The sequence below is a fragment of the Lithobates pipiens genome, unplaced genomic scaffold, assembly GCF_037356315.1.
Source record: "Lithobates pipiens isolate NorthernLeopardFrog02 unplaced genomic scaffold, aLitPip1_a1.2 Scaffold_25, whole genome shotgun sequence".
NCBI lineage: Eukaryota > Metazoa > Chordata > Amphibia > Anura > Ranidae > Lithobates > Lithobates pipiens.
The window spans coordinates 46,770,621-46,792,499 of NW_027507787.1; the positions used below are offsets into that span (position 1 = coordinate 46,770,621).

Below are 21,879 nucleotides of genomic sequence, written 5' to 3' on the forward strand. Positions count from 1 at the left end.
AGTGTATAAGGGGAGTGGAATCACAAGCACTGTGGTGTGGGTGGAAGATCACTGGAACAGACAAATTACTACTTTTTTTGATTTTTTTACCATTCATCAGATTTTTTTTGTTTAGTTTATGTGAACTGTTTCTGGACACTCTAGGAATAAGAGATTGAAATATTGTCACTTGATTCACTGGGTGTGTTTTTTTGCCATACTAGTTATAGTCAGGATTAGCCAAGTACATAGGCATCCAATGCAGCTTCTATGCTGCTTCAACAGCCCAAGGCCTCCTCCACACCTGCAGGACCCGTCCTGTGACTTGGGACTGCAAGGTCATCTGACAAGTCACACCCCACGATTTTCAATGAGTACTCTTCACAGCCATGTATCTTCAAGTCGCAGTGACCTCAAAGTAGCCCTTGCACCACTTGAGGTGGACCTCAAGATTACACAGGCACTGTTTCACATCGCTGCAAAATCACAACAAAGTTGAGACTTTCAAGTCGCACAAGTGTAAAAAAAAAGGGAGCCCAAAACTAAGCACCTGCAGACCCAATGCATGCTATTGTGGAGACACAACTCATTCAAGTGCACAGATGCCCATGTGCTTAAGCCATATGTATGTATGCAACATCTATGCAAAACGTGTGTATTCAAGCATGCATTTAGGCAACAAGCTTGCAAGCATGTATACTATGCTGCACCTGCCCAACTGCAATTGGCCCCATACTAGTTTAGTACATATGCATGCCATGCAGCCTTTTCCTGCTTCAGCCTAAAAGTAAGCTCCTGCAGACCAAATGAAGTTTGCAACTATGCACCTGTTCAACTGCACCAGTCTTCATACAATTGTTGTGCCAAAATGCACAGTATTCTAGAGACCGGACACTTTAAAGTGCACTGCTAGGGGTGTATAGACTTACAGTTGTGCAGGCCCCCCAGATTAAAGATGTTGTAAACCCTCAAGTTTTTTCACCTTAATGCAGGGGTGTCCAAACTTTTTTCAAAGAGGGCCAGATTTGATGAAGTGAACATGCGTGAGGGCCGACCATTTTGCCTGACATTCTTTGAACTATCAAAATTCGGTCGTTCGAGTACTCATACGCGGCCCAACAAGAATTCTCTTGCCTTTGTCATGCTCGTTCCCGACACACAGATGAATGCTCTGCTCTTTAGGGGCAACGTTAATTCTTAATGGTACCCCACACATTGGAAACATGGGGTGCTTTTTGGTGCAGTGCAATAAAAAAAAAAAAAAAGCTCTGGGACTTCTTTCCCTGCATTTTTGTGGGTAGGGAAGCCCATTGAAATGCATGGCCTGCCCTACACGCAGCATGTAGCCACGCAGATGTGAACCAAAGGCTTGTTGGAGGAGCAGTAGAACCACATGGTTAAGCTGTTTCTACCACACCCAACTTCTCCCCCTTTAGCTGCAGAGGGAGCAGCTGGGGGTGTACGCATGCTGTGGCTGCAGCTGGAGGTATACCCAGGGTGAATGGGGCTGCACTGCAACTACCCCACAACTGTGTGGATTGCACATTTGTGGTATAGTGATCCTGCATTTACGGGCTTAAAACAGGTGGTGAGGAGGCAACATAATGCCTCTTTACCACCTTTCAAATGCCTCTGAAAAGCGATCTGCGTATGGATTGCTTTTCAGAGGAGCAGCAGTGCTGGCTGCTATCACACACACAAGCCCCACAAAAGCAGTTCTGATGGTACAAGAATTGGGGGGGGGTCTGGATTAAAAGTAACACACAGACACACACACACACGCACATACAGACACATGCACACACGTACAGACACACATACAGACACACATACAGACACACATACAGACACACGCACATACATATGCATACAGATACATGAACATACAGACACATGCACACACATACAGACACATGCACACATGAACATACAGGACATATACAGACACATGCACACACACACACACACACGAACATACAGACACATGCACGCACATACGTACATACAGACACATGCACACACGTACAGACACACATACAGACACATGCACATACATACACATACAGACAGACATACATGCGCGCGCACACACACAAAGCCTTTTTAAAACGAATCTAGCTTGTAGCACAATACAGTACCTTTCCAGCTTCCACATTCAGCCAGGTACTGCAATCTAGGGGGAAGCAGAGAGCACAGCACACTCCTCTGCACTTTATTTTCACTTTTGAAGCCAACGGAGCTTCTCACAGTGCTGGGATTGGGCTCATCTGACAACCCTGATCCCGCAGCACACCAGGCGGCCGTTCAAAACCGGACTGCGATTGGCCCGCGGGCCAGACTTTGAACATGCCTGCCTTAATGCATCCTATGCAGAATACCGGGGGGGGGGGGGTTCCTGGCAGAATACCAGCTGACCCTTATACTCCACGCCCTGGGGGATCCCGTGTCACCTGCTCATCTGTGGGCTCACTGTAGTAGTACTGTGACAATTGGACTATTTATACACACACACTAATTGCGATTTAAAAAGCCACAAAATTTGGAAAATTAACCTTTAATTGCCATTTAACTTGTATGTGTGCCACCTTCTGTGTCTGTACCAAGGCCAAACATTCCAGGGTATGTAAACTTTTGATCAGGGTCATTTTGGTAGTTTCTGTTATTCCGAGTAAACACAGTTGATCGATAATAAATGGCTTCAGCCAAACACTAACCATGAGTGAAAGAAATGTTTTGTGTAGCATTCATATTCTCTGAAAAATGGCTAAGAATTTATAAAATTCGGCCAGGGTATGTAAACTTATGAGCACAACCGTAGCTTACTGTGGTCACGTTGTCCAAAAGGACTTGGACATGCCTTTCCTTTAAAAATGGACCAAACGCTAGAAGGGACTTTGAAACTGCCATAAGCTCTCTTGCATTGGAAGAGAGACAGCCTTGCTGGTGATCCCAGAGACCCTGGGCTACCTGCTTCCCTGAGTGAGCTGCCCAAACACGAGCGCTGGCATCTGTCATGATAATAACAGGATTGAGCCAAGACCAAAGCCGACCTGCCGATAGCTGGTGGTTGGATACCACAAATCTGACTGACCTCTTTACCGCCTGCGGGATCCCTACCCGACTGAAGAGAGACTCCATTTTGCCAACCCAAACTGAGAGCATAAATTTCTGTAGTGTTCTTGTATGAAACTGTACCCACTGAACACCCAGAATCGTTGTAGTCATAAGCCCGAGGATTAGCTTTACATTCTGTGTTGAGAAGTCCAGGCTTGCACAGAGGTTTGTAACTTCTGATATCAAAGTCCGTACTTTTTCCTTCATCAAAAAAATCCTGGACACTCTTGAGTCTATCTGGTACCCCAAAAATACGATCATTTGAGTGGGAATGAGATGAGACTTCTCCAGGATTGACCAGCCATCCCAAATGCTGGAGGTGGTGATCTATAGTTCTGCTCAGATTCTGCTCCACCTCCCCTGGAGAATCTGCAAAGAGCAGCAGATCGTCCAGGTAGGGGATTATTTGGATCCCCTCTGACCTTAGAATCTGAAGAACTTCTGCAAGCACTTTCATGAAGATTCAGGGAGCAGAAACTAGGCCAAACAGCAGGGCATTGAACTGGAAATAACGTCTTGAATCCATTTTGCACTGCAAACCTGAGGTATCTTCTGGACTCCCATCGAGTGGGAACGTGGAGATAGATGTCCCTGAGGTTCAACGACACCATAAAGACCCCCGGGGACAGCAGCTCTATTGTTGTATATATGGATTCCATATTGAAAAGCTTGTACTTACATATTCATCTGTTTGAGGTTTAGAATGAATCAGAATTCCCAGATGATTTTTGTACTAGAAAGGTGCAAGAATAACATCCACCCCCTCTTTGGCTTGGGGGAATGTAACTGATCACCTTCTCTTCTAACATCTTCTGTAACAGAGAGGACATTGCAGTAGCTTTCTCCTTGTCTTTTGGTAGAAATGTAGGATGAAAGCTCTGGGGAGGACAATCCAATAACTCTATCCTGTACCCGAACTAAATAAGATCCAGAATAAAGCGGTTTGAAAATACAGCCTGCCACTGTAGGAGGAATGCACCATCTTCCTCCCACTTGGCTAGCTGAGTCACTGTGAAGTGTCTTTAGGCTGGGGGGGGGGGGGGTTTAAACAGAAAGCCACTCCTGCTTTTCACCCCTCTATACTGCCAGCACTTTCTGTGCTCCTGTTTAGATGGGAAATTCTTGTATTGCCGACGGATCCCTGGGGAGGATGAAAATTTCTCTTCTGCCGCTGCTTCTTGGTAAAAGGAAAGCCTTTTTTCTTGCCCACTGACCTCTCCAACACTGACTCCAGCTCCATGCCAAAGAGCAATTCCCCAGAGAAGGGAGGGGCACAGAGCTTACTCTTAAGCTTCGTACACACGATCCGATTGTTGGCCAAGAGAGCATCAGACTTTTGTCCAAAGGGCGTGTGCTGGGAACTTGTTTTGCATACAAACGGTACACAATTGTCGGCCAACAAACACAAACGCAATGACTTACTACGAGCTGATAAAGAGGAAGTTCAATTGTCATGTGCCACCCTTTGGGCTCCTTCTGCTAATTTTGTGTTAGTAGAAGTTTGGCAAGTGTCAATTCACATTTTCAGTTTGTTTCTGAACAGCTGTTCATCAACCAGCCATGTTGCAGAATTTAAGGAGAGAATGTGCTATTATTAGCCTTGGAGTTATTGCTAGGGAGGAGGGAGAGGAGTTCTTGGACTAAAAATTGGTTGCTTAATCGTGACCAATTATGTCATATGCCTTTGCTGCGGGAGCTTCGGGAGAATAATCCTGATGATTTTCGGAATTATCTCCGGATGACGGACCCCTGCTTTCACTAACCCGTTTGCATTGGTGACCCCCCTATAGTAAAGAAGCAGGACACATGTATGAGGCTTTCCATCACTCCAGAGCAAAGGCTCATAGCCACCTTGCGTTACTTGGTGACGGGAACCGCTGGCATCTCCCCTCAAGCTCTGAGACTCATTATTCCAGACACCTGCTCAGCAATTATTCAAATACTGCAGAAGGACTATAGTCGGTACGTTTTTCCCTTTAAGATCACATTCTATGTATTAAAATGCATTTTTTTTTTTAAACACAAAGTTGTCCATTTATACAATATTTCTAACATATAGCATGTACATACCAAAAATGATTCCCCTACTCCTCCTGAGTACGGCGATACCACATGTGCGAGACTTCCACAGCCTGGCCACATACAGAGGCCGAGCATGGCTGGGTATCACCGAGTATTGCAGAGTATCACCGAGTATGACTGGGTATGTCAATTTATGGTAGGGCATTGCAGGGCATTATTGGGTATTGCAGAGTATTGGCAGGGCATTGCTGGGTATTGCTTGGTTAATTGTAGGTGAGCAGCGCGGTGGGCACTGCAGATCCAGCCCACAGCGCTGCGGACACCGATCTCTCCCCTCTCACTGTACCAATGGGATCTGTCCCCCGTCTGCAGCAGTCAGCCGTAGGGTCCACAACCTTGCGGTGCACTCCTGATCCCTACGGTGTGCACCTGTCACCTCGCCTCAAGGTGACCTGACAAATACCTTGGAATGTCTTCTTTCCAAAAAGGGGTCATTTGGGGGGTATTTGTACTTTTCTGGCATGTTAGGGTCTCAAGAATTGAGATAGGCCATCAGTACTTCAGGTATGATCAATTTTCAGATATTGGCACCATAGCTTGTGGACGCTCTAACTTTCACAAAGACCAAATAATATCCACCAATTTTTACTTATTTTTACCAAAGATATGTAGTAGTATAAATTTTGGCCAAAATTTATGAAGAAAAAAAATGACTATCCTGCTAAATTTTATAACAGAAACAAAGAATTTTTTTTTCTCAAGTCATCTTCCAGGACGGCGGGAGACCTGGGAGATGAGAGGCTCCTCCCTACAGGAAACACAATCAATCGACAGCTGTTTTAAGTCCCCACCCTTCCCCTTGATCCTCAGTTTTTGATTGTGTTTCTCCCTACACAGTGAACCTGTTTGTTTTTTTCCAAATGACCCAAAGCCTGGGGCTGGTGATCTCCCCCTGGGAGCCGGACCACAAGCTTAGGAAGCCTCTGGGTCTGGTAGGATATTCTTGTCCTTCCTGGGGGGTTCCCCTATCTTTTCCTCAGGGGGGGCAGCAGAAATTGGAAGAGCCCCCCTGAGAGCTGAAGGACCCTGGGTACAGTGGTGTACCCAGAACTTCAGGGGCCATTATCCTGTCTCCCCTCCTTAGCTGTACAGGTGGCTGTTAGGACAGGGGTGCTGGCCATCGGTTCTTTCCAGGGGGATCCTGTCCCCGACTCCTGGGTCCCCGGTAGCTCACGTGGGCTGCCGGAGAGGGCGTGGCAACAAGCACCCACGTCATTTTTCAAACTTCGGGAAAATGGCGGCGGCGTTCTTACCTAGGAGGGAAGGCTGAGAGTCAGTAGGAGCAGGCGCACACATCCTCCTTTCGCTAGAGGCACCAGTTCACTACGGTGGATGTCTGCCTTAACCACCTCAAATGGGAATGAGGAACGAAGATTGCCTTGAAGATTGCCTTGAGGAGACCCTCCATGTCTTCGCCTGAGAAGAGATGTCCCCTTGGCCTAGCCTCGGTCTGACGATCCTGGTCAGAATCCTCCCCTTCCTCCTGGGAGCTCTGCTCCTCTACCTGTTCCTCATCTGAATAACAGGGAGCCAGTTCTTGGAACCCCCCAGTATTACTTGTAGGACATCCCCTCCTGAGAGGGGGAGCTCTCCGTACCGGAAGGGGCTTCTAACTGCCGCTTCTCAACCTTAGTCCTAAAGGACTGGAGGGTTGCTAGCATCTCAGACTGTAGCACATGACATTCCTTAACAGCTTGTGATGTCTACTTGCCAATAACTTATAGATAAATCTGAAGCAGAAAGGCTCGTTGTGGTCCTGTGGGAGCTTCTCATTAGAATACCCTCAACGCCTTGATTTAGAGGTGGCTTTGGACTTAGACCTACTGGCCGTCCCCTGGGGGTTCAATCTCTGTGAATTACATAAAAAAACAAAAACAAACACATTTTACCCCTTACCCTTCGAGTATCCTGTGGGGGAGAGGGAAATAGGGCCACCCCAAATCTCCTCCCCGCACCAGCTGGGTCACTCACCCACTGTGGTGACCACTGATGCTGCCAAATTCGGTCCGTCCTCCTTTTCTATCCCTTCTAGCCAATGGACCGCCGGGTAGGATCGCTCAAGGTAGATTGGGGAACACAGGACCGTGGAACCCCGCTCCGTTACCGCCCTTATACACACTCAGCGAGTGCGCCACCATTTTTTAGTAATCCGGAGTCGTCGGAAATTACAACATACCGACATCCGGACATGCGCAGTAGCGGCCGGAAGACGCCGATACAGCATAGGCAAGTAGGAGATCCCTCTGCCCCAATAGCCACAGCTTGAGCCGGGACACCATGCAAACAAGAATCAGGGTCTCCCTCCCAAGCAGATGGGGGATATTCGGGCGGCCCCTCCATGCCATCCACCACTGTCAGGTAGAAGGAGAGAGTGGGATGTAAGGTCCCTGGGGTTATGGACACCCTCACCGTGCCCTAGTTCCACCAGATTCTCGGGGGGGATTCTTGCTGTATCCCCACTGAGTGCTTTCTTTTAGGAAGAAAGAGGGAAGACCCCCTTAGGAAGAGCAGAGCCCTGTCAGACCCCACAGTCACCACTGGCTGCTCTAGGTCTCACATCCCGGGGGGGAGACCTCGGTCCCAGACTTTGGTCAAAGAAATAAAAAAATAAAAATAAAATGGTTTCGCTGCCATCCTGGCCAGAGGAAAACACAAATACTGAAGGGCTACTGCCTGTGCTTCTATAATGTGGATCATGTGTTTCCTGTTCTAGGTAGGAGGAGCCGATCTCTGTAAGCCGTCCTAGAAGATGGCTTGATCTAAGGGAAAAAAAAAAAAAAAGAGAAGGAGGTTTGAAGCCAGGGTGGCAGAGGACTCACAGGGTCAGAGCATCCAGAGGTGTACCGATTTATCTTGCTACCTTTAAGAAAGCAGCGCTACACATTTTTGTAGAACCCCCAACTGTCCCAGATCCCTCAGGACTGTGCTGGGATTTCAATCCAACTCCAGTGTCCTATGGACCCAGGCCCAGGGGCAGACTGACAACTCATTGGGCCCCCGGGCAATAGGAGAAGATTATGGGGCCCCCGGGCAATAGGAGAAGATTATGGGGCCACACAGTATACACACACAAAATACAAATACACACACTGAAAAGGTACTGGAGAGGCGGGGCAGCTATAATCATGGGATAAAAAAAAAAAAACACATACACATACATATACATACATTTACATACTGTCCCTAGTTTTATTGAGGCCGACAACCCTGATGGGGCCCCTTGGTGGCATGGGGCCCTCGGGCAGTGCCCGAGTGCCAAAATGGTTAGTCCACCCCTGCCCAGACCACATCCAGGAGCTGAGTGTTGAAACTCTCATTCCAGCGCTTGGATCCACTTCTATGCACAAACTGCTAGATAGAGTGTTCCCCTGCTGGACAGTATCTGCATAGTTCCAGCAGTGATGTCATCTCGCAGGCAGCAGTGCAGTGCACAGGACTGCCTTCTTCTGACCACCAATGCCTTTAGGGAGGAAAGAGCCATTTCTGAAAGTCAAAGTCATTTACTTTACTGACCATCACTGCCTGGTTGGTGGGGAATCTTTCCCTGACACCCAATCATCAATGTCTGGGAGAGTGGGACAGGGCAAATCTTTCATGGACCACCAATGCCTGGAGGATCAAGGGGTGAGCAGGAACCCTCTACTAACCACCAACATTTGTGGGGGTGGGGGCCAACTATTGATTTCACTGATCTCTAATTCTTGGGGTAGGGGATAGTTCACCGACCGTTCAATAACCGCTAATCACCATGTCTGGGTGAGAATATTGACTGGCCACCAATACCAGGAAAGTGGAGAAATCTTTCTTGATCAATACCGGGGGAGGGGGGGGTGCGATTTTTCACTGACCACCAATGCCTTGGGGGTGGGGATTATTCCTCTTATTAATGCCAATGGCAGGAAAATAGGATATTCCTCTGACACCAATGTTTGGGGGGGGGGGGGAAGCTTTCTTCCATTGCTGCAGAGCTGGGAGAGGATGGGGATTCTTAAGCCAACCATAGATGGAGCGATTTTCTTTCCTGCCACCTGTGTTATTTCCCCATTACATTCAGAGTTGATGGGGGGGATCCCTTCCACACACCGATTACTACTAGTGGCTATAATAGCAATAATTGCATGTAAAATCCAACATGACCTCAAACAGAAGGAAAGTTCAAATCAAAGTATTAATTTTACTGGGAAGGTAGTTGATACTTGGAACAAACATAGATCTATACTTGGACAAAAAAATAAAAAAACACAAACACCACACACACACACACACACACACACACACACACACACACACACTCTCGATGGACCACTTGGTCTTTTTTCTGTGACGATTAGGCATTCTTCCCTGAGTTATTGTTCTCTCTAAGTTTTCTTAGTGACAAACCAACATTTCAGAGTGTAGGGTTCCAAGCAAATACTTGGGACAGTGATTACTGGGTGGCCTACAAATATACTCTGGACAATGGTTGCAGTTAACGAACATACTGTGTGGACACTGTGCATAAGCCCCAAAGTGAACAGCGTCAACAGTATGTGCACAAGCCCCAAAGTAAACACATACTGTTGACACTGTTCACTTTGGGGTTAACACACATACTCTAGAAATCGGTCACTGTGGGGGTTAATACACAAACTCTGAAGACTGGTTACTGAGGGTTTGATCTGCATACTCTGGTAACTGGGTGCTGCAGGGTTATAGCACACTCTGAAAACTGGTTACTGTGGTGTTGTTGCACATACTCTGCAAGCCAATCATGTACATTATAATATAAAGCCTGAATTATCCACCCACATAAAAAGGCAAATGAGCATTAAAGGTACAGAATACACATAAATCTATATTAAAACAAGCATGCAAATGTTACTAAACAGCAAGCACGATGAACCTCAGAATACCTTTAAATGCCTAAAACAACATTAGAATAAAAAATCCATTAACAGAGCATGGTTAATTTTTTCGAATTAAATATATTGCTGTCGTACAATTCCATTATGACGCACTTTGTGTAAAACACATCTGAACGGTAGAATGCAGATACAATCACTATAGTGAGGAAACAGCTTTGTAAAAAGGATCCCTGGATACTATTCAAGTACACAGTGCTATGTGTGATGTACCATGCTCACACTGCCCCCACCCATATTAAGAATAATAAAAAAAAAAAAAAAAAAAAAAAAAAAAAAAAGATAGGAGACAATTAAATACACACTACAGCAGGGTTAAGCTGGAATACCCCTCCAAATCCCCCTCCCCCAGGCTAGTGCTTTATGATCGTCAACACCACCGGCTGTCAAAACACCTAAACAGTGGCACAGCAGGCTCTGTTCTGCTGACAAAAGTCAATTGAACAGTCGACTTTGTCAAACAGAGTGATGCCAGTAGGCCGTACACTGCTTGAATTTGGCCTTAGCTTGCAGTGTAGAGCCAGATTTAGAGTACAAAATGAAAAAGCCCCTTCAGTAGGCAATAAATGTATAGCTTAGGGCCTCCAATCAGTTGATTGCAACACGTTTGGCAGATAAAACTTGTTCAGAGCTAGGATTGTTTTTTTAAAGTGAAGAAATTCTAGTCAAAGCAACTTAGCAGGTTTTTTTCTTCAAACATCAAATGTTTGGAGCCTAAAATTAACTGCTTTGTCCAATGAGGTCTACTTAAATGCCCCCTTAATGCCCACATATATCCACCTTCCCTTCACTCTTCTGCCAATCTGTCCAGCCACCTTAGTCCTTTGTAAACTCCAAGCAGGTCTTCTGCTCTTCACTACTGCAAAGGGAATCTGAGGGGGTGGGCAATTAAGTGAATCTGCTGCTTTTTCCCCACATGCACAAATCACAGGTTCACTTTAACCCCTCCACCACCACTTGTTTTGGCCACCTCAATTTATTAAGATACAATTTTTTTGAAACATGTTAGGTTTCTTTACCAGGCATTATACTACTGAGGCTTTTCTAAAGTCTAGTACATACTAGTATTTTTATTTTTTTGTTCAAAACAGCAGGGCTGAACTAAAAACAAATTTAAAAAAATAACCGCCAACAACTGACAGCTCTGGAGGAGACACTGTACTAACCTGTGATGTTAGCACAGCGATCTCCCCTTCTGTGCTATTGTGTTATGACAGGGGGATGCACCCACCAGAACACTCCGGTCAGCACTCTCAGCCATTGGCTGAGAGCACTGATCAGGAGCTGATCGACAGACATTTTTTGGTCATGCCCCATAAACAGAAGCCGGAGAGGTACACAGGCCGAATGACGGCAGGTTTCTATTGAACTGGCCGATGCCGCCTTACATTCGCCCTGTATGTACTAGGCTTAAATATGGCAGTCTATAAACAATGACAACTGACTCTAAAGCCTCATACACACGGTCGGACTTTGTACAAACTTTTCCGTGGACTTTTGTACAAAGGGCGTGGTCCACAAGTTTGTATTGCATACACACGGTCGGACTTTTTGACAACAAACACGAACGTGGTGACGTCACAACGTACTGACGCCACTTCAAAAGAGGATGTTCAATGACTCCAGCGCCACCTTTTGTCAACTTCTGTATTGTAGTCTGATCTTTTGCATTGGTTCTGAGCATGCGTGTTTGTACCTTGTACAAAAGTCCGATGCTTTTGCGTACACACGGTCGGACTTTGCTCCATCGGACTTTTGTTGCCAGAAAGTTTGTCCGTTCGCACAGCCAACAAAAGTCCGATGAAAACAGAAAAAAAGTTTGTCCGATGGAGCATACACACAGTCGGATGTTGCTCCAAAACAGCTAATTTGCATGTTTGTTGTCAAAAAGTCCGACCGTGTGTACGGGCCTTAATACTACTAAACGAACGTTAGAAAGACGCATTTTCTTTGGTTTTCACAGAAAACAGGCAAGCAGAAACAGAATGCATTGTCATAAGTCAATGGCAACAGGTATGATAAAGTATAGATGTATATATACACACACAGCAAGTGATAGTGACCTACCAACGTTGTTTAGCTCCTCGCAAATGTCCAGTGACAGTTTTGATGTTCCTGCACACACCTAAAGCAGCTCTCAGTGCCCACATTCTGCTGGCCTGTTCTAAGGCAAAGCTTCAACACCTACATGTCGTTTTGCAGTTTTCCAGCAACCTTTATTGTCCTATCACTATAAAAAGCTGACTTACTGACCCACCCACACAAGCACCCCTAACCCCACCCCTCACCAGAACACTGTATTCTGACAGCGTTGTCACAATACACTGATCAGCAGCTGAAGGCGCTGACTGACAAAAGTTTTCCAAATTGTTCATTCGACTGGAGGGACAGCCACACACTGATAATAATTTGGCCAATCCCTGCTGAACAAGCTGAAGTTTGATCCATCTGTGGCCAAGAGACAGGGAGGAGTCTGCAGTGGGTGTGTTACGGAATTCTTCTCCTACATTATAGCTAAGAAAAAAAAAAAGGTTCCCGGGGGGGCGATTAAGCTTTCAGCGCCGTCACACTTTGAATGACGATTGCGCAGTCATGCAATACTGTAATAAAAAGCAATTTTTTTAGCATATTTAGAGACAGATTTTCTTTCTTTTTTTTTTTGGCTAAACGAAAAAAAAATAAAAAAGACTGAAAATTTGGAAAAATAAAAGTTTTTCTTAGTTTCTAGTATAAAATTTTGCAAATAAGTAATTTTTCTTCTTCAATAAGGCTGTACTGATGGGGCTGTGTGTACTGACAGGCTTGCTGGTTATCAGCTCTCCTTTCCTCACACAGATCAGCTATGACTGGACACAGCTCACCACATGGTAAACTGCCACTGTGATTGGTCTTTACTGTGATCAGCTGTGTACAAAAGGATATCGCAGTCACAGAGAGCACCCAATGCATGCCCCAGGGGGCAGCAGGAACTGGAAGCCTGCACTGTAGCTCTTTTTCAGCTATAGCGCAGGCAGGAAGCGGTTAAAGCCCAACTCTGGGATAAGTACATTTTGTCTACATATAAGAGATGTATGTTTTCTTACTTGAATCTTGGTGTGCTTTGTGTATTTCTTCCAGATTTGGCAGGAATCCAGTGTGAAACTTTTCCTCTGTGAAGAAGCTTCATAAGGACCAGTCGTCACTGCTGTTCTCTCTCCTTGTGCAGGGTGACTGGTCTTGTCGCCATTCCCTTGTGTAGTTTTTCTGCAGGCAGTCTGTAGTGGGTGAAGCCTTTTGGGTCCCTCCTACAGCTCTGCTCTCTGTACAGACATATACAGCACAATGATGATGTTACTGCTACTTTTACAATGTAATATCTGGGTTTTAAAATCCATTTGGTGTACACAAAGTGGCCAACTATATCCATTGGCCCAAATCTGCTAAAGGAATGAACTGTGCTAGTCAATTATATATATATATATATATATATAAAAATAAATAAACTTTTTATTGCGGTCTTTGCCCCCATATTCTAACTCCCTAATTATTATTATATTGGTGTCAGACAAGACAGGAAGTAAGGAGACACCCAATGGCGCTATCCAGGCAGCCCAAAAAAATACACGTTAAAGTGGTTCTAAAAACATTTGTTTACCTTAATGCATTCCCTTCTCCCCACTCTCACAGACATGGCTGAGAGCGAGCAGAGGGCAGAGCGGGGGCCGAGCTGTGCTGTCTGTGTCTATTGACGCAAGCACCATGGCTCTCGATCGAGCCCACATGTGTACCACGATAGGAAGCAAATTCCTATGGTGGCACACCAAGAAGGAGGAGGAGTCAGAAGCATCGGCAGGGGACCTGGGCTGCTCTGTGCAATTACTTTACGTTGCACAGATCAGTTAAGTATAATATGTTTGTTTTTTTAAAGAAGACTTTACAATCACTTTAAGAACCTTTATTATATGTTCCTATTACAGCAATTTATTTACCCATACATTTTGTAATTGTATAACAAAAATAGCATACATTGAATATGCAAAAACAACAAATTTTTGGTTACAAAACCATATGTTGTTACATAACTAAAATTAGATAAACTTTAAGGAAACAAAGAATACAATTCAGTAACGTGTGACTAATGTCGTATAGTATTTATCTAACTCATGTCTAGAAAAGACTATATATCACTCATAATATAAAAAGGTTATACGGTAGTATAGCATTTTCTTTTTATTTATTTCAGATGGATTGAAATTAGTTTTAGGGGTGGGGAAAGTGGAGATAAAAAAAAAAAAAAAAAAAAAAGAAAAAAGAAAAGAAGGGGGAGGGGCTGGGGGTTTGATTATGCTCTTGTTTCCTTCTTTCCTACAGTCATCATCTTATTTCTATCCCGTTTCTTTTCCTTATCAAGCTATGTTGTTCCTTCATAAGTCTTGGTATTCTTGAATTGTATCCAGTTTACCATGTTGATGTGTACTTTGATATGTTTTCTTGTGATATGCTGATAAGTTCCTCTATTTTTTCAATTTGGGTGATTCTATGGAACCATTCCTTTTTGGAGGGGATATTTGTTGAACGCCAGTGGTATGGTTTACAAATGTCTTGCAGCGTTTGTCATAAACATAGGTAAAGATTTAGGCCCCAAGTACACTGCTACTGGCAAACGGAAGTTTAGGAGCAGTTGGGCATTTTTTTTTCCCCAACTGCTCCTGAACCCTTCTCTATGTTATCTTATAGGGGTGCAACGGATCAAAAAACTCATGGATCGGATCGTTCCTCGGATCAGAGTCACAGATTGGATAATTTTTCGGATCAGCAAATAATAATTGAATTTGCAAAAACTTGTGGAAATTCCACCATATAGTCCCCACTGTAATATACATCTTCCCCCACTGTAATATTGGCTGAGCATGGCTGGGTATCGCCGAGTACGGGCAGTGTACTGGCAGAGTACTGCGGGGTGGCTGTGACTGCACTTGTCACAGAGCAGCGCTGTGGGCTCTACAGATGCAGCCCACAGCACTGCTGCCATCCGATCTCTCCCCTCCACTGTACAAATCTGTACACAGAGGAGAGAGAGAGATTTGGCGGAGCGATCACATTGTAAACGACGACGGGTGCACCAAGATGGCCTCCGCTTCGGAACTAGGCCGAAGCCACGGCTTTTCCTAAGGGCGAGAGCGCGGAGCGCTCCGTGGATCGCGGCGTGTGCCGATCCAAACAGAGTGACCCATTTGGATCACGGATCGGTGACGATCCATTGCACCCCTATTATCTTATCAGTACATGTACACTGGTTCGTTTATAGTCAGTTGTTTTTAGAGGCTTTTTTGGAACCCCCCCAAAAAAAAAAAATGCATTCAGAAGCTGTGTTTAGAGGCATTTGAAATGCCAAACGCGGCAACTGGCGTTTTTAGCAGCATTTCGTTTACAGGCGTTTTCATTTTTGTCTATTTTGAAAAAGAAAAAAAAAATGTTTTTTTCAAACGCTTCTAGATGCAAATGCGGCTAAACGCGGCATGTAAACGCGGTTAAACGGCTCTTTTTTTTAGACGCCGGTTTCTAGCTGTCAAGTTAAATTTTTCAGGAGAGGTTAAACAACGTCCCGTGTACATGAAGGCTAAAGATATAGTTTTTTGGAGATTTTGTTGTGGTGTAAGAGATATTGTGCTGGTGTAAAGTTCAATTCTTCCAACGTGACAGAGCTAATAGTGTTGTGGACCATATGCCAGTATGGCTGGATCATTGGGCACGACTACCATATATGAATCATGGTGCCTCATTTCCACATCTCCAGCACTTATTAGAGACTTGGGGGTAGAATTTGTTTAGCAATTTCTCCTAACTTTCTATCCAGGTGACAGACAGAATAGTGAGGGGAAACTGTCAGCTGGGACACAAACAGCCTTGGATTCCAACCCTTTCAGGCTTTATCCAAAAAAAAAAAAAAAAAAAAGAAGTTTTGAAGGGATATAGGCTTTCATTTATATCAAGCATTTTTAGTAGAAATGCAGAATTTTAAAATAGTATATCAGTAGTCAAAGAAACTTTTGAAATTACCTTCTAGTTATTTGCTGTGTCCTCTTTTCCTGCTAGATGCTTTAACATGAGTAACAAAGAGGTTTCCGAAATTGCTCAATAAACTGTGCATGAATAATAAGTATAGTCATAAGTGTGTGTGTGTGTGTAATAAATTTGAATATATATATATATATATATATATATATATATATATATATTTTTTTTTTCCTTTCCCCATTCAGTAGAGCAGTGGCCGGTGTCACAATTTTTAGGAGCCCCATTGGGGGGCTTTGGTGAAATATCAGGGGCCTAAACAGATCCTTGAGGTCTCACTTTTGGGACAGCGAAAGGGACTGAGAACACGGGTTTCCCAGTCCCTTTCTCTGCAGCCCAGCAGCAGGGGGAATCTGCGCAGCGTGATTAGGGTGTACTGTACACGCATAGGTGAGCCAGGGCACACTTATGAGTACAGTCACTGTGGCTCCAAAAATTCAACATCATGCAATTTACAATTAAGGTTCCATCAGTTACATAGGGGTTATTTACTAAAACTGGAATGTGCAAAATCTGGTGCAGCTCTGCATAGAAACCAGCCAGCTTCCATTTTTTTGTCAAAGCTTAATTCAACAAGCTGAAGTTAGTATCTGATTGGCTACCATGCAGAAGCTGCACCAGACTGTGCACTCTCCAGTTTTAGCAAATCATCCCCATAGTCTAATCCTGATTAGGTAACCATTTCATGTAGGTAGGTGGACCCCTGAACCAGCTGAACATTCACAGGGACATTTCAGACAATAGCCGGCAGCTCAGATTTTGGATAAAGCAATGATGGCGAGATTTACCTTCACTTTCTGTTCCAGAGAAAACAGGTGAGGTGACCCCATTGCATCTCCCAACAACTGGAAAATTTCAGATCAGTGATCACGATGACTAGGACATGGACTGCAATAAAAACCTGATAGGTGTTCCAACATGCTCCCACCCATTTCTAATTACTGCAAAACCACTGATAAGTCTTCACAAATCTGCCCAAAGTTCTAACACAGGTGTAAATAATTACAGCCCTGAGAAACTATGAAGATAGTTCCTCCTGTTGGAGACATCTGTGTTCCCCAGGCAAGCTCCAGTCCTACATTTTACAGTACAGCAGCCATTTATCAATAGACAATTGGAAGTATTCATGCCTCTGGTCATTGCCAGTATTAGTTCAGAGTGCACAGAAAGCAAATCCTAAAAATGGATTCAGTCTAGGTTCACATCTATGCGGCAGTGCTTGATGTGTTTTTTCAGTGCATTTTGTGTTATGCGTTTTATCTGTTTTGCATGCAATTTTCATGCATTTTGCGCTTTACATTCCCCCCCCCCTTAACTTCCCGCCCAGCCTATAGCAAAATGATGGCCAGGCAGTGGTTCAGTTATCCTGACTGGGCGCCATATGACGTCCTTCAGGATAACAGCCGCCGCGCGCCCGTAGGGGTGTGCATCGCAGCGATCAGTGGTGTGGTGTGCCAGTCTAACACACCGCTACTCCAATCTTGGTAAAGAGTCTCTGACGGAGTCCAATCACGGCTGATCACGATGCCAAGCGGAAAAGCCGTTGATTGCTTTTCCTCACTCGCGCCTGCCAGCCGATTGACGGCTCTCCTGACAGGGGGGTTCTGCGCTGATCGTTTATCAGCGCAGTCCCCATTCAGATGCCCACGCTAGACTATCAGGGAAGCCACCAAGACCACCAGGGAAGGAGGCAACGTGGATGGCCAGGTATGTACCCCATGGCCATCCACATGTGCACATTATGCCCAATCTCTGCCAATCAGTGCCCACAAATGGGCACTGACTGGCATCATTACATAACATGTGACATCAGTGATGCCCTTCAGTGCCACCCATCAGTACCCATCCGTGCCACCTACGAGTGCCCGTCAATGCAGCCGTATCAGTGCCCATCATTGAAGAGGAAACGTACTTATTTACAAAACATTTTAACAGAACCAAAGAAAAACTTTTTTTTTTCCAAAACTTTCGATCTTTTTTTTTTTTAATAAAAAAAAATAAAAACCGCAGAGGTGATCAAATACCTCCAAAAGAAAGCTCTATTTGTGGGAACAAAATTATAAATTTGTTTGGGTACAGTGTTGTATGACTGCGCAATTGTCATTCAAATTGTGACAGCGCTGAAAGCTCAAAATTGGCTTGGGCAGGAAGGTGTCTAAGTGCCTGGAATTGAAGTGGTTAAAAACGCACTGTAAAACACACTGTAAATAGCTGGTTGCTAAGGAGGAGACAGAGAATCCGGCCGGCATGTCCTTAGCAACCGATGAGTAATCAGCAGCTAAAAAAAATGTGAAAAAAATAAAATAAAAATAAAATAAAATAAAACAGCGTGGGGTCCCCCCAGGTCCATACCAGACCCTTCAGATCTATTATGAATTCTGACCCCTTCAGGCCAAAATAAATCCATACCAGACCCTTATCCGAGCATGCCGCCCGGCAGGTCGGGAAAGGGAGGGAACGAGAGAGAGCCCCCCCCTCCTGAACCATACCAGGATGCATGCCCTCAACATAGGGAAGTGGGCGCTTTGGGGCAGGGGGGCTCTGCTCTCCCCCACCCCAAAGCACCTTGCCCCCATGTTGATGAGGACAAGGGCCTTTAAGAAGGCCCCCCCTCTATGTGAATGGATATCGGTTACATCATACCCCTACTCATTCACCAAAAAAGAAGTGAAATGTGATAAAAACACAAGACCTGGTTTTTGACAATTCCTTTTTAAATAGCTCTGTCTTCTCTAGCCGTCTTCCCGCCGCCTTCTCCCTCCCCACCTGATTTAAAAAAAGAAAAAAAGAAAAGAAGGATGCTCTTGTTCTGTTGATGTCTTCATCCGTTTTGTTGTCGCCCGCTTTCTGCCAACCCTTATATAGCCATGGGGCGTGGCCATCCGATTACATCACCCAGAGAGCTTGCCCCTTGACACAAAGCCACAGGTTTTTATTGTACATCATTACAACCTTCTAGCCGCCGGTATCCTAACATCCAACAACGCAGTTGGTTGATAAGGGTGACCTTGGATATTTTACATCAAGTGCAACATAGTATGGGTGCAGGTTATACAGTACTATTTCTGGCAGCTCCTTGGAATGCAAGTCAGTTAGTCGCTGTCCATTGCGCTGCAATGCATGCCCGTTGGCAAGGTGCGCCATTTTAGAACAAATGATACGGCATCACACAAAAGCATGCAGCACACATTGAAGGGCGGTACGATAAACACCTTTCACACTTGTGCGACTTGAAAGTCACACAATTTTGCCGCGGCTTGAAGCAATGCCTGTGTAATCTTGAGGTCTCTGGACCTCAAGTCGCATCAAAGTCAGACCAAAAGTAGTGCAGAGACAACTTTGAAGTCGCTGCGACTTAAAGATGCACAGATATGAATGGTACACATTGGAAATCATGGGGTACGACTTGATGCAACTTTGCAGTCTCAAGTTGCACAAGTGTGAAAGGGGTCTAATGCAATTGTGTGAATGATGCAAGAAAGTTTGTGAAAGTATATGGAGGGACTAATCCACTGCCAATGGGATGCAAACCCAAGAGCCTTTTCACACTGCCAGCACCCGGGCGTCGCTAGTTTTAGCGGGACTTTACCGTTGTTTTTGCGGCACTTTTCAGGCGCTAGCGGGGATTTTTTTTTTAACCCTCCCTAGTGGCCGAATAAAAGGGTTTAAAGCGCCCCCAAAGCACCGCTGCCGAGGCGCTGCCCATTAATTTCAATGGGTAGGGGTGCTTTAGGAGGGGTGTATACACCCCTCCTAAAGCACCTCAAAGAAGCTGCTAGCAGGACTTTTTTTTTTACATCCTGCCAGTGCAGCGCCCCAGTGTGAAAGCCCTCGGGCAGGGATTGCAGATGAGGCTTTTTTTTTGTATGAAACATTTCTGGAGAGAAATGTAATTAATCTAATATATATATATATATATATATATATATATATATATATATATATATATATATATATATATATATATATATATATATATATATATTTATTAATAATAATAATAATAATAATAAAAAAAATTGCTTCCCTAATGTGGATGGCAAACCTTACAAAAGGGCATTGGTCTAAACCAGGTGCTTCCAAACTTTCTAAACAAAGGGCCAGTCTAGTTTACTGTCCTCCAGACTTTAGGGGGCTGGACTGTGGCCATTGGGAGTAAAAACTGTCTTGGCGTCAGTGGGAGTAAACAATACATCTTTGCTATTGGGGGAGGAATAGTTGTTGGTGTCAGTGGAAGGAATAGTTTCCCATTGTTTGTGTTAGTTTGAGGAATAGTGCCACATCTTTGGCGTCAATGGGAGAAATAGTACCCCATTGTTGATGTCAGTAACAGGAGGGAGGAAGAGTGTCCTGTATCAACGGAAGGAAAAGTGGCTGGATAAAAAGGTAAGCGAAGGGCCACATCCGGCCCCTGAGCAGGGGCGGATCCAGGGGGGGGGCAACGGGTCAATTGCCCCCTCCGAGAATACCGCCAGCTGATGACAGAACGGCCGGTTCCGCGGGTCCAATCGCGGCCGGTTCCGCGGGCCGGTTCCGCGGGTCCAATCGCGGCCGGTTCCGCGGGTACCCGCGGCCGGTTCCGCGGCTCCAATTGCGGCCGGTTCCGCGGGCCGGTTCCGCGGGTCCAATCGCGGCCGGTTCCGCGGGTACCCGCGCGGCCGGTTCCGCGGGTACCCGCGCTGAGTGGACGGGTGAGGGGGGGGGGGGGGCAGCTGGGCGGCTTAGGAGGGCTGCTGGCCAATCAGGAAGCCAGCAGGCAGGGGAGCAGGGAGATGACATCATCTCTCACTGCCCTGCATCCCTCCAGTTCCGCCCTCACTGTGTAGGAAGCTGTGTGCAGCAGAGAGATTGCATCATCTCTCTGCTGCCTATGTTCACTCTGTAACCCAACAAAAGACCACCAGTAGGTGACAATCCGCAATGTGTGGCAGGCTACGTGGCAAGTGGCAATCCGCAATGTGTGGCAGACTACGTGGCAAGTGGCAATCCGCAATGTGTGGCAGGTGACGTGGCAAGTGACAATCCGTAATGTGTGGCAGTTGACGTGGCAAGTGACAATCCGCAATGTGTGGCAGGTGAAGTGGCAAGTGACAATCCGCAATGTGTGGCAGGCTACGTGGCAATCCGCAATATGTTGCAGGCAACGTGGCAAGTGACAATCCGCAATGTGTGGCAGGTGACGTGGCAAGTGGCAATCCGCAATGTGTGGCAGGCAACGTGGCAAGTGACAATCCGCAATGTGTGGCAGGTGACGTGGCAAGTGGCAATCCGCAATGTGTGGCAGGCAACGTGGCAAGTGACAATCCGCAATGTGTGGCAGGTGACGTGGCAAGTGGCAATCCCCAATGTGTGGCAGGTGACGTGGCAAGTGGCAATCCGCAATGTGGGTCAGGCAACTTGGCAAGTGACAATCCGCAATGTGTGGCAGGTGACGTGGCAAGTGGCAATCCGCAATGTGTGGCAGGCAACGTGGCAAGTGACAATCCGCAATGTGTGGCAGGTGACGTGGCAAGTGGCAATCCCCAATGTGTGGCAGGTGACGTGGCAAGTGGCAATCCGCAATGTGGGTCAGGCAACTTGGCAAGTGACAATCCGCAATGTGTGGCAGGTGACGTGGCAAGTGGCAATCCGCAATGTGTGGCAGGCTACGTGGCAATCCGCATCTGGTGGCAGGCGACGTGGCAAGTGACAATCCGCAATGTGTGGCAGGTGACGTGGCAAGTCACAATCCGCAATGTGTGGCAGGTGA

General features: G+C 45.7%; 1 long non-coding RNA gene across 2 annotated transcripts in view; it reads right to left on the reverse strand.

The window, feature by feature from the left end:
• The window catches only part of LOC143930260 (uncharacterized), a 177,912-nt gene that overhangs the window by 140,457 nt on the left and 15,576 nt on the right, over positions 1-21,879 (reverse strand). For both annotated transcript variants that reach the window (XR_013262741.1, XR_013262742.1), the window contains exon 2: positions 13,160-13,375. This is a non-coding gene — a long non-coding RNA (uncharacterized LOC143930260). The remainder of the gene's footprint in view (positions 1-13,159; positions 13,376-21,879) is intronic.